The sequence below is a fragment of the Stylophora pistillata genome, chromosome 1 (assembly GCF_964205215.1).
Source record: "Stylophora pistillata chromosome 1, jaStyPist1.2, whole genome shotgun sequence".
Classification (NCBI taxonomy): Eukaryota; Metazoa; Cnidaria; class Anthozoa; order Scleractinia; family Pocilloporidae; genus Stylophora; species Stylophora pistillata.
In genome coordinates this window covers 50,190,503-50,200,410 of record NC_142519.1, presented here as the reverse complement: position 1 = coordinate 50,200,410, position 9,908 = coordinate 50,190,503, and the positions used below count along the sequence as shown (strand labels likewise).

At 37.9% G+C, this 9,908-nt stretch overlaps 1 pseudogene; it reads right to left on the bottom strand.

Moving 5' to 3' along the window:
- Positions 1-259: 259 nt before the first annotated feature.
- Positions 260-2,858, bottom strand: LOC148742936 (uncharacterized; annotated as a pseudogene).
- Between the last annotated feature and the right edge of the window lie 7,050 nt (positions 2,859-9,908).

The following is a 9,908-nucleotide window of genomic DNA, read 5'->3' as shown; positions in this document are numbered from 1 at the left end:
ACTCTAACGGGAGTTTTTAATTAAAAAATATTTAAAGAGTGAATTGGAGCCCAGCTCGGCATAGCGGTTTTCAGTGAGGCCCTCAAAATGAACAATGTATTAAATAAGTAATCACGTAATTAATAAGCAAAAACTCACGGTGGAAATATGAAATATGTAAAAGTCATATATACAGTACAGTGTAGTCTACTCTGAAAAATACAAACTGAACCTTAAAATGTGCTTTTTATACTTCAAAACCACACTTCAATGTCTCACTGGTCCTCATTCTGACTACCACATTTTCCATGCAAAAATTATTTCAAAACACGAATTACACAAATCACAATCTTAATTTGCATTATCTATAGAGTACTGATATATTTGTGCCAGCACCCGCTTGTTTGAGGAGACTCTGGGTTTGTTGTCAAACCTCTCCATCAGAACTTGCCTCACCCCTTCTTCCTTGCCTCTTTGGAATACCACTTGTAGGTGAGGGAGACCCAAACCTGAGCTTGTACACTTAATGGCCATTGAGGCTGAAATGTATTACTCTCTAACTAATGGCTGCAGGGTATTAACCAGAAGTTTCTTTTCTTTTAAGAGCTTCTGATAGGATGCCACCCATGAAACTTTAAAGCTGTGCTTTTGTAACAGTTGGTATATAGAGTGTTTGCACATCTGCAAGAGCATTGTGAGCTTCATAGGATTTACAGAGAAGCTCTTGTACAAGGTTTTCTTGGCTATGGGATTTCCTCTCAGGAAGTAATTCCCTGAATGCTGGAAGAGAGTCTGTAAAGCCAGAAACTGTTTTGACTAAGTCATCCATGACTCCATTTTTCTCTGCTGCTTGCACCAAGAACCTGGCATAGAAGGATTTGCAATTGTGTACAACTAAAATGCAAGGCATTCTTGATTTTCAATTTTCAATGAAGGTCTTCAGGGCCACATCAGTTGCAATGGCATCAGTGATTGGCTTCCCATCATAAAACAGTATTCCTCTTTGGAGGGTAAGTTTGTTCACAGCAGATGCTTCTGGTGATATTACATTACAAGGCTTCATATAAATAGAGAACTCATCTTTACCATCTGTTGCTGCAATTTGTAGGATTTCAGCATCATTACCTGTTTTACGATATTGTAATCCGATATTGTAATTATAAAGACATTACAAAGAAAAATGTAATGAAAAAGCTTAGTGCATCTATGCAGAGTATATCTAAAATAAAAATAGGAGTGATTTCTGAATACCTGTCCTGCTAATTTGCATCTCACCTCTTTTCTTTAAGAACAGGGCATGAAAAAAACAAAGGAATCTATATGATGCAAATTATCAGGATGAGTATTCAGCAATCTAGCAAAATAGAAAAACAATTTCATCATTAAATATAATTATTCTCTAATGTGCAATTCAGAAATACCCTGCTAAGACAAACATCGTTATATTCCCTTTGTTACTTTTTTGCTAAACTCCACCCTGCAAACTAAGCTAATTACCCCATCTAGATGTTTCTAAATCAAATATGATTTGATGGTAGTCTTTGGTTAATGATACTTTCTCAATCTTTGAGGCTGCAGGTGGTACTGGAATTTCCTGAGCAGCATCGTGTCCATCAAAGCCCAATCCACAACTATACTGTTGTCCTTCTATGTTCTCAAGCTGTTTTGTCTTTTTCAACTGCTTCTCTTTCTTCTCAATTCTTTTCTTCTTGAACTCTCTTTTTTCTGTTTCTCTTTCAAACTTAGAGTTTTCTTGTCCATTTTCATTCCAAACTTTAAAGAAATGGAACCTGGAGATAGTTGTGTCTTCATAAAAGCCTAGGAGAAATTCACCAGTCTTAGTGAAAACCATATTCTAAATTATAATATAGTGATGTTTTATTTATTTATTTTTTTTCTTTTGTGACTTATGATATGCAAAGTACTGGTAGTACAACACTGGACATGGTGGATAATGTGTAATGTTCAAATTATGGATCTCACAAATTGGGAAGTGTACAAAATGCTCATAATATTATATCTGCTCACCTAAGAATCACTAGATTGACCTGAGTTCTTTTGGCCAACAGCACATGCAACACCAGGAGTCATTGCTTTCACTAGATCTGTAGTGTCTGATCTTTGGAGCTTTGCTTCCTATAGTGTTATTGAGTGCTTCATTTACCTGGTTTGACCAGCTAGCTTCTTGGCATTTGAAGCATAAATCTAAATTGAAGAAACAAATGATTTTTCTTCACTAAAATTTGGTATCTCATAAAAGCTTGTGAAACTGAGAAAGAGGTTGATAGTCCCCTAACACTTATAACTTTATCCCTTGCAGTTATTAATTAGAGTACAATCATAAGCACTAACACTATTTTCTAAGAGTTGTGTTCCTCTACTACACGTAACATGGTGAGAATTGGGAATTTGTGAGGAGCGAGCTGTGCCACCATACATGTACAGTGTACTTACTTCTAGGATCTTTTCCAGGGACTGCCTCAAGCTTTTGTCCATCAGATCCTTGCCATGGGGAGGGCCTCTGTGTTTGTAGGATGCAGAATTTTTTAAGTAGCCACACCAGTTGCCACAGGAAGAATGGTCACCATAAGCATGGGGCACAATAGACTTCAGACCATTTTGCACACCTTCTTCATCATCCTTACTCTGCTTTAGTGCGTAACCAAAGCATCGCTGGAAATACTGTATCACCATATCTGTCAGGCTTTGTTTTGGGTCTTGATACTGTATAGTGAGCTACCTAAGGATCTTTCAGCATGGACTATGTCTGACCATTTTTCAACCTCATGCTCAACATTTTTCCTCACTTTGCTTATGGTGGACGAGTCATCATCCCCAACAAGAACAGATACAACTACATTTTTTCTCCACAACTGTTAAGCAGAGTAAAACCACAAAAATTAATTTTTTTGCCATAAAAAGTGAGGGCATTCAAACTACAACAAGGCATTACCTTAAAGTATTTTCTTTTCTGCATTTTCATGTTTGCTTTCTTGTCAAATTTTGAATCCTTATTACCAAGGGTGTAAGGTATTGTAAGACTTTCCACTGTTTATGGCTCAAGTGTCATTACTGTAACACTGATATCATATGAACAGATTCCACAAGTCTCTCTTTGCAGCAATAAAATGTGAATTTAACATGTTAACAACTATTATTATAATTGTTATTTTATTTTTTATTTTTACTCTTACATACCTGGTTAGTAATTACCTTTTGACTAGATCAACACAAACATCAGCTTCCATAGCTTTTGATGAGCCTTCCCAGTTGAGCCTGCAGTCATGTACGCAAGGGTTTTTTGACTGTCTGCTGGCAGTTTCACATGTTGCACACCTTTACAAAAGACATTGTGAGTAAAGGTCCTGGGTAACACTTTCAAGAGGAGGCAAATATGGGTGAGGTCATATGTCGAATGATTCTGTACTTTTTTGGTCAAATTGAAAGAAAAACATAGCTCTTGTTGTTTACAACAAGGTGCTAGTAGACGAAATATATGTATATACATTACCTTTTGACCTTGAACCATAGCAACTCACCTTGCCAGGTTTTAGGCCAACCATGGAGCCAACACCTAGTGGTGAAAGTAAGGATATATTTTATTCATTTGTTTAATTGACTTTGACTATTAGCTGACACGAGAACTGTCAGTAAGCTAAAGAATAATCCGGAGAAAAAATAGCAGCTTTCTATGAAAACGCATATCCAAATGCCCCCTTTTCAATTCTTTCAAATGTAGAATTCGCAGTGTACCTGTTAGGCTGTCGTGGGCTTTTCCCCTTTTTTGCCATCCTATGTCATATGACGCTCCTGTCTCCACATTTTCCTTTTCACTATCATCTTTCCACAGGTTTCTTTCGCTTTCTAAACTTTCCAGACATGATTCCTTTGCCAACTTTTCAATTTTGGGCCCTACTTCCCTCTCGCGAGCCTTCAGCGTGGACTCTCCAAGTGATGGTATATTAATGGATGACAACAACTCGTTTACGTGGGCAGGACCTATTCCTGCGTGTAGCATCCCTATAAATATGTCCATTGAACATATCAAGAAATTGGCTAGATGTTAAATGGATGCTGGAAAACAATATTTTTAGCAACGTTAAATGTAAACAAACCTGCAGCAAGCTTCGTATTTACATTAAAGATTGGTCTCCCTCGCGTTGTTCCGGTACTACGGTGGGTTTTGTTTGTTCGACCGATATTTGTCTCCCCACACTCATAGTTTGAACAGCATATGTAGAGTAGTGATCCTAGCCCAGACACTGTTTCTTTTATGCAGTCGGAGAGCAGCAGAGCTGTTCCACAGGCTTCAGAGCCTCAATCCAAAGCCTCAGCGAGGACATCTAATTCTACAACTCGACGGCCGCGAAGTGGAAATCCACTGCAGACATCCGGATCACGCACGTTCTTTTCATTTTCTTGTTTTTCAAGAGCAGACCAGGAAGCTTTCAGCCAATTTGCGGCATCCTTATTGCGATTAAAAGCTTTCGCTTTGCAAAAGCGGCCCTTGTCCTTCTCACGCTAGCGGGAAGAACGGCCGCCTCCTTGGATGTCGCAATGTTGTGCGCAGAAACGGTGGCGCAGTGCAAAACAAGGAAATTACCTTAAGGTGGCTCGTACCGGTTTTCATCTTTTTGATGGTTTGTAACTTTGAAAGAATACAACAGAAAGACTGACTAAGGCCAGTTGAACACTTTTACGGGGTTGAATTACATAATCATTGGTTATCCAAAAATAAGTGTCATTTCGTAACTAGCAGTTTCCATGGCAACACTTTCATGGGCTTATTCAGACGCATTTTTTAGCTTGCGGCTTAAATAATTCGAAAACTAACCCGGTGACCCCCTGATTTTTTTCAGTGATTGCTTTTGGCACTTGAAAAGGAAAATGCACAAAGATTTTTAAAAAATTCTACAGAGCGGAATTTCAGAAAATCTACAAAAAGGACAATTTTCACACATCACGAATTTCCTTCCGTAGAATTTTCTAGTTTTTTTTTCTGATGATTCCTTCGACGTTATTATCATATTGGAACAATAAAAAGAAGGGGTCACCGGACTTGTTTTCATGCAATAGCTTTCGTGAGTTTAGCAATTTCCACGCGCGTTTTAAAAATCTGGATTCTCTAAGATCGACATTTGCTCATGATCTGTTTTAGCTACTGCTGATAATTGCGTGTGCTCGCGCGAGCACCTACGATCTGATGTTTACAGACGTTTACTGCTAAGAAAATCATTAAACAGCCGTCAAAGACAGCCTCCCGACCTCATCTTAAAAATCCTGCACATGACTTCTGGCTATATCATATTATTTTCCTTTAAGTTTCAAAGTCTTCTTCCACTTCAGGTAGATTATCCTTCACTTGAGTTCTTCTTTTTTCGCCGTCGCAAGATTTCATATCGGTTGAATATTTCTTTTAAATGTGAAGTGAAGCAACCTTTACTTCTCCGAAAATCGTCTTCGTTATCTTAGTTTCTATCTCCTGCATTCATAGTGGCCGCTCAACACATCAAATACAAGTTCTTAGGTAAACTTCTCACAAAAGTAGAAAAAATTCAACGCGCCGCCATCTTTGTTTTGAATTTTCATCTTTTGATCTCGCGCTTCTTTCGCACGTTTCTCTCACTTAAGGAGGCTCGAAAGGGTTTTTATGACCGCGCGGAGAATGGATTCCAAGATACACGCAAGCTAATTACTCGCGAGAGAAATAAGCGATGGCGCGCGCGATCAGATCCGCAGGCGAGTTGTAAACTAACATGGCCGCTAGGAGTGTTTCAAACTTGCCAGCACCTCTATTGTTTCCAGCGGAAGTGGTTGTTTGAGAAACAAAAATGGAAAGTTTACTTCTTGAAAGCAGGTAGGAAAATGTTCGGATGGCAAGATTCTGACCGAAAGTGGTCAAAAAAATTTTATTTAACGAGCGAAAGGAGGATGGTGAAGTCGCCACCCTATCAATAATAAAGTCGCGTCGTGTGCATTCGGAAGATTTTACTTTGTTCCGCGAAAAATTTAAGTGGATACCTCTGAGTGCTACGATTTCATTCGCATTGAATTTGATTCCTAATAAAATGAAATGACCGAAAACTTTCCTAAACAACTCACTGGAAGATGAAAAGGAAAATTAAATCATTGTTTGATGCAGGATTGTAAACATTGACAGTTTTGTTAACGGAAATGGAGAAGTGTAGATGTTGCCATAAAAATAAACATAATGTTCTGTAAACAAGAGATCGTAAAAATGTAGATGAGACTTTAATTCTAATTCAACCACAGACGGTAAAATTAAAATAAAATATTTATCTTAAACTTGTGAGAAAGATTGTTGATATTTCCCTTGATAAACTGTACATTACAACTGCGAAAATGCAAACTCGCAAGGCTTGTTCATACCTCTAGTACCTCGAAAATTATAGAAATTTGCGAAATCTGCGACGACTAATAAATTGCTGATGTATATGAAACCCTAATTTCCGCTGAAATTGATGCTCATGACAATCTGGAAGACGTCAAAGCAAATTATTTACACTCCAAATTGTTTTCACTCTTCCACTTGAAATTGCGCATGAACAATTATATCGGTCAATCATGGTAAATGTGCATCGCCGAATGAAGCCTTCGATCCAGCCATCTTCTCGGAACAGCGACAAGATACCATCCAGACGTTCGATGGAAAGCATCATCTTTCGACAAACATGGTCTAGAAGCTGGCAGATGCTGGATTGTCTCATGTTACACTACAATCTCTGTACGAGAAAGTCAACATTAACGGCTTCAATGGAGTACTGGCATTGGCGCCATCTGCAAAATCAACTTGTCATCATATATCAAATTCCGCTAGAGAATTCTCTCCGAAATTCATTTCCAACCGTCATAACAGTCAGCAGTCTGAGTCTCAAATGATGACTCACTTTTCAGGAATGTGTAAATTCACAAAACAATGTGAATCCATCTTCAGAATGAACGATTTTTCCGCCCTGAGGGCATCCCTCGATTAATCGCGCGGACACGGACTCAACCTCGCGAAAATGAGCCCCTTGAATCAGCGGTATCGTTTAAAACGCGTTTAAAAGTGTGAGCTAAAATTGCAAAAGCCGGAAATAAAGCTTGCTAAGTTGATGAACTAATATCTTGAAAATTAGTTCGGTGACCTACCCTGATTTTTTGTGTACAAATTAATTTCATCATTACGCGTTCCTGAACAAAATTTTAAAAAAATTTATCTAGTGGAAATTTTTTTACATTTCAAAAAAGCATTTTCCTAAATAATTCAAGTTCTATTAGATAGCTTTTTTTAGTATCACGTATACAGCTAGAGAATGTAATGATATTTAAGAAATTTGAAAAAAGAAAACTAGCTCACCGACTTGGTTTTTGAGATATTTTTAAAAAACTGAGTTTTAGAAGGTCTTTTAGCACCACTGTACTGTTGTCATGGCAACAGATAATGCCTGACGAACCCCCTTACAATATTGCCCTAAGATAGTGTTATGCATATGTTAAGTCATTATGCTGATGATAAGTTTGACAGTCCTGATATCTTTTACCGATTGGCACTTGCTGTTAATTGTGGAAAACCCTTTCGAACCTCCTAAGTAAATTTGTCCTCCTGCTGAACAATTGTTTATAGGTATTGTGGTTGATGCTGTAACCTTTGAATGGGTAAATTTGCCTCTGTTCAACTCACATGCTCTAACAACTATGCCACTCTCTTTCAATCGCATAATTATTATGGTTGTCGAAGACCTCTGAGCTTAAACACCTCAGACTCAGCTTTAACAAAAATTGCAGCCTTACAAACTGTTTCTGATGCAAGAAATCAAAGATGGAGCTTAGAACCAAAGTTAATAAGATTGCCCTGTTACTAAAGAGATTTTGAGGTCATAAGAAATACCTAAGAAATGGAAATAAATTAAATTTAACATGTACTTAACAGGTAATCATGATTCCCAAACTGAGTCTGTGTTATTGTGTCCTTTAGAAAAGAGCCTGGGAACTAAGTTTTTGGAGGTAGCATTTTATAAAAAAGGGAAAGTGTTTTATTAGGGTTTCTTGATCACGAGGAAAGTGGAAAATGACGCATAAATTTAGTTTATCTTTCTTTTGCTTCATTAACACATGTACATTTTGCTAGCCAATGTAATGAGAGGTGTTTTCATTTTAATCAGAGGCAGTTGCACTTTCCATTGACCCCTTCAATTGCAATTTTGAGAAGCTGAAGAAGCCGCAGTGGGTAAGTCTACCCGGTTTTCAACTCTAAAAGTTGCCACAAGGAAGTTTTTTTGTTTGAACCTTCTAAGCCTAAAAGTATATAGTACAAAGATAAGTGGGCCGTTCATGTTTTTGAAATTGAAAGGTTAACCGATCAGCGGTAAAACGCCGAAAAATGCATTTCAACGAGTTTCCTCGAATTTAATATCACGGAAAAATGTTGAATTTACGGTCTATTCTAAATTAATATTTCAGGTTCAGAGTCAGTTTTTGGTTAAAATAGTGAGTGTTAAAGGTTAGCATAGAACAGAAACCCAAGGGAGTTTACAAGGTAGCAGTGTTTTAGCGACATAATCGTTCCCAGCACTATATTGACTCTTGCCATACGTTTATATTCAATCTTGCCAATCGTACCGGTTTTTACCAGTCTTCGTGTCTTCTGATACCAGAACAAGATGTTGTGAACCAATTTTAATTACCTGGGATAGCTTTTTACTCGCCCTACAGGTTCATTTCTTAAGGCTTTGTCGTATCGTCAATGTTCTGTGAGTCAAAAGGATACTAAAGGGCTGTCATAGGGGTAACCAGGTGAGCAGGTGTCTGGGATTTTGTTTATGTGTACTGGGAAAGGGGAATTCCAGCGGTTAGCACTAGGTCAAACACTCTTACTAGAAAATGGCGAAAGAACTTGAGCTGAAGCTAATGAAACTACCTATGCTCCATTCGGAAAGAAAGTAGCTTTTTACTTTCGTTCGTTGTCAAAATGTGAGATTTTTAGAAACAACTCGGGGTTATACACTTTTTAGGTTATTTATCATATCATATTCGACTTGCTCTCGTACGATAGTTGTTAACTAGCACTTGGATAACTTTTGGTGCTGTCATAGAACACCCCAAAAGGTACCCCCTTTATCTGTGTGAAAAATCAATAACGAAACAAGAGGCTAGAGTCCAAACTCCGCAGAAGTATGTATTAGTCAAATATGTGTTAAAGTATTCACAACATTCGGATTTTGAGAAACTTCTTAAAATTCCAAACTGAGGGACAACAAATTGACTTGAACGAAAACTCAAAAACAGTAAACAACTCCATAAAAACAGAACAACAAAGGATGCCCGAGAAAAATTGACCACGTCAATTTCCAATGGCAAGGTTAATGTTCTCTGACCTGATTGACTAGCTTGTAAAATCATGTGCGCTGCGCGTGAATACAAAAATAATAGCGCAGGGTAGACGAAAATTGTAATTTAAAATTCAAAAAAGGAAAGACATTTTCTTCAATCTGATTGTTACCCAATCCCCACAGGAAGATTCTCTCTGGATTTAAGAATAAAGTCGTACATCTTAAGCATTGTTGCTATGACTTAACATTCTCTCGTATTTACAGTTTTCTCCGCACTTTTGTAAAGGGACGCTAACTCGCTGAGGACCTAACAAATAACAATAACTTGAACTCCTTACGCAAAACTTTCCAGGAAAAATAAATAGGCACTGGGTCGAGGGGGCTGAGATTTTCGCACCGGAAAAGAGCAAAGCCAAGAAATGGGGAGAACAGCTAGCCCCGGTGTCGGACTGAGAAAAGAATACTGTAGCTTGTCTACACATCCTTTGAAAGGGTTCATAAAGTCGCTCGGAGTCCAAAAAACAGTTCTTAAAGCATCTTGTCGAATGGCCCATTTTCTTTCAATTCAGGATATATATTCATTGTATGCAAAAAGTC